The sequence below is a fragment of the Pistacia vera genome, unplaced genomic scaffold, assembly GCF_008641045.1.
Source record: "Pistacia vera cultivar Batoury unplaced genomic scaffold, PisVer_v2 Contig94, whole genome shotgun sequence".
In the NCBI taxonomy this organism is placed as follows: Eukaryota; Viridiplantae; Streptophyta; class Magnoliopsida; order Sapindales; family Anacardiaceae; genus Pistacia; species Pistacia vera.
Window position 1 is genome coordinate 494,707 of NW_022196823.1, and position 3,891 is coordinate 498,597.

Consider the following 3,891-nt stretch of genomic DNA (forward strand, 5'->3'; position numbering starts at 1 on the left):
TGTCAAGACTGGTATGATGGATTCAAATCCATGTTCAACACCAATGGCCATAGGTAGCAAACTCACCTTTGAGGATAGTGCCTTGTTTGAAAAACCAGCCCTTTATCGGAGTACCATTGGAACTCTCCAATACCTCACATTATCAAGACCTGAAATAGCCTACTCAATCAACAAACTCAGCNAAAAAAAAAGTAATTGACACAACTGTAAAAATACGTGAAACAATTGATACAAAAGTACAATTACAACTTACAAATTTCCTAAGTGATGTAATGTCTTTAAATCTCATCCATTTGCTTTAAGAGATTTCCTGCCCTGCCTTCTCTTTTTATTTTCTTTCTACAAGTTGATTAACAAGGGTCAAATATCAATATTTGTGTTGCAACTAGGCAAACCATCAACAAATAACAAATTTTTAGAGCGTTTCTAATAAGAAATTACTTAAGAGATATGAGACCGTTTAGTTGATTTGGTAAGGACTTGAACTTATCAGATCCATCAAGCCTTCTCTAGCAAAGATATATAAGCAGAACACCTCCTGATCTCCAAAGTTCAATAAATGAGATACTAGAGATTTTTACTCTCTATTATCCTGCAGAAAAGACACGAGCTTGTCATGTTTTAAAGATCTCAAAATGTACAAGAACTTCTTATCCAAGTTGGAAAATTCTTACCACCATAGAAACTGATTGATCATAAGCCACTGTAGAAATGACATAAGCTAGACATTTTATTCAAGTCTTTCATCTGAGGTGACACGTGACTCCATTGAAGTTGCATTGATTTCATCTCGACATTCTTAAGACTCACCTTGAATATTAACAAATACAAAGTAAGAAGACATGCTCTTCTAGAATAAAAGGGCAATGATGGTGGAAAAAATAAGAGGACTGAAAAAGAATATCTCACGTGTTTGCACTCGATGAACATTGACTGGTTGTTCTGCTTAAGCAGGATATATTGAGGTCCATACTGTTATGCAACGGAAACATAAACTCTAATGCTAGGTATTGAATATAATAATAACAAGTAGTAAAGTATAAATAAATAGCCAAAATTAAATGCAAAAATAAAGAATACCAGGAATTAAAGAGGTTCAGTATTGAAACCTACGTCCTCGGGCGCTGTAAAAGAAAACTCCACTATCTCCAAAACATTATAAACTTTTGGGCAATAAAACAAATACCCAAAACAAAGGGGAGATACAAAAAAACTTACAAACTAAAGGGTCCTTAAAGAAAGAACCCTAAACAAAAGAAGTATAATGGAATTACAACTTAGGATGCCTAATAACAATGATTTGGGTCCTTATATATAGGCCCCAAAAGTTTCCCACTTGTCATCCTAATCAAGTGGGACAAACTAACCTTTTTTGGCCTATTACATATAAGTCCCTAAACCTTTCTCCATTATCATTTCTACCTCATGTGATTTTGCTAAAAGGCATTTTTCAACAAATACTTGTTTTTCTCATCATTTGGTGGACTCCATATGCAATCCAAGAGTGAGGTCCAAAATGTGTAATTAGATAGGCGAAAGAAAATGATTTGAGATCATCACTTTTTAAGAGTTTAGATATATACAAATGGTGTCAAATACTTACAAGAAGTTGGAGAAGGAAATTTAAGCCCTCAAATGACTCCTGCATTGTTAATGTAAGTGTAGGGTCCTGCGCATCGTGTTGTTGCGTAGGAAAAGTAAATAATGGTTTCTTAAATAAGCTATAAAAAATCTAATGCTTTTCACAATCTCTTTGCCCAAAACAAAAACATGTCACTTGATAACAGTTGGAACAGCTAGAAGCCGAAATTATGTATTGTAGTTTCAACAAGGATCCAAAGCTCCAAACCTGAAGCCAAGAGTTAGGTTTTAAAAGTGGAAGTAGCATGCCAGTATTAACATTTAGATCTAGAAAATTGACTGCCAAGAGTTTGATTCTAAAGTTGCTTAAGTGAAGTTGGAGACAGCGGCACCTGAAAAAATGATTGCAAGGAAAAAATTCATGCCCATAGTAGAACCCACATCTAGAAAACTAGTAGCAAGGTCCTTAGCAGATGTTTTTATCAAAAATTGCAGATATTGCTTACTTTTTATTACCTTGAAGCACAGGAGTGAGAAAATCTATCAGACAAAGTAGTGAAGTTTTGGAAGAGGAACCACTTTCATTGTAAGTATTTTGTTATCAAAACAACAAAAGTAGAATTAATAATCGTAGAATGGTTCAGATGTTAGAAGTTGACAGACCAGAAATTGAAAAAACGAAACAAGAACATGAATAATACTTGTATTAAGAATTCAAGATATTAGGATTTGTTCAAGTTCAAAGTTTTTCTTTCAGTTACGTTTCACACACAAAGAGTGCCCAATGCAGAATGGTACAGAGTACGAGATTACAATCAATTTACTGAAAAAATTAAATTAATAACAAATATTTGGACAAGAATTATGAAATTAGTAATTTGGATTGAATGTAGATACAAGGTATTATGTTCAAGTTGACTACAAATATTATAAGAAAAAATTTAAAATTACCTCACAAACCTCCACTGGTAGATTCTTGTTGATGATCATCTAGCAGTTCAAATGAGATAATGACTCGATCACTGAAAAATTAAGGCAGAAGCTCAAAAAATTCTCTATTAGATAAGAATCTAGATAATAGTAGAGTTGTAATTAAGAAAATGACAAACCTTGGTTAATAACGATTCATCGCTTTATTCCTCCTTGAATTGAAGATCAATTTTTAATCTATTTGAACCCTGGGAATATGAGCAATCTTTAAGCAATATCTTTTTTTACCCTTGCTCCATTGTTTGTTAGCAATGGACAATCTTAACCCGCAAAGACAAAAGTGAGGATGGCAGACTGTTGGTAAGTGCAGAAAGTGTGCAGACTTAGCAAGTTGGTAAAATGAGAAAGTGGTAGACTCCAGCAAGTTGCAGTCTCGGTGGAGACCAAGTGTTACTAAGTTGTTAGTACTTAAAGTTAGTTTGTTACTAAGTTAAGATGTATGGTTAGCAGTTACAACTCTGGTTAAACCAAGCACTATAAAAGTGCTTCTACAGTGTATTCTCTTTTAGAAAACGAAAATAAGAAAAAAAACACAGTTCCTAGAATAGCTTTTTCTTTGTCTCTTTCTCTGTTTTTGTTTCTTTCTCTGCTTTCTATTTGAAACTTCACATGGTATCAGAGCCATCGACTAGCGTCTAGTATGGTTGATCTGACACAATTTCTTCATCACAAAACAACTAAAACCCAAAGTGATACCGAGTCAATCAATTTCGTAAATCCACATTCATGTCATCTTCATCCCTCCCTGCTATTTTCCCCAAATTGACTAGGGATACTATAGGTTTTGGAAATCTCAAATCCTCTTTGCAGTTGGTCTTAAGATTTGAGGAACAACTCAACTCACCGGATTGATTGCATGTCCAGCTCAATTGTAAAGTTCAAGCTGAAGGAGCTGTGGTTCAACGGAAAAGAAAACTTATCTGGAATACATCAGTGGAGAGAACCAACAAGCTTGGATAAGCTGGCTTTTGAGCAATTTCAGAGTCTATGTTCAGTGTAATCTCAAATGTCAGTTTTCTGCAGATATTTGGTTGACCTTGGAAAAGAGTTTATCACAGAATCAAGACAAGAATGTGCATGTTATAAACATTACTACAAAACACTAAAAAAAAACAACCTTAGTATCCATGAAAGATTTTGTCAAATGAAAAGCTGCTGAGAATTGACAGCAAATGGTAACAATTACTGATGAAGAGTGATAAACACATTCTGGATGGTCAATTCAGAATATGATGCCGCGTGTTGTCAATATTACCAACACGCTAGAGTCTAGCTTGATCACTTACAATACAAGAACTCAAATACTTGCAGAAGTTTGAG

General features: G+C 34.3%; 1 long non-coding RNA gene across 1 annotated transcript; it reads right to left on the bottom strand.

Annotated features, from left to right (window-relative positions):
• Positions 1 to 441: 441 nt before the first annotated feature.
• On the bottom strand, positions 442 to 794 carry LOC116120507. Its single transcript, XR_004126565.1, has 2 exons — positions 675 to 794; positions 442 to 592 (listed from the first exon to the last, which is right to left on the bottom strand). It is a non-coding gene; the product is annotated as an uncharacterized LOC116120507 (long non-coding RNA).
• Positions 795 to 3,891: the final 3,097 nt, after the last annotated feature.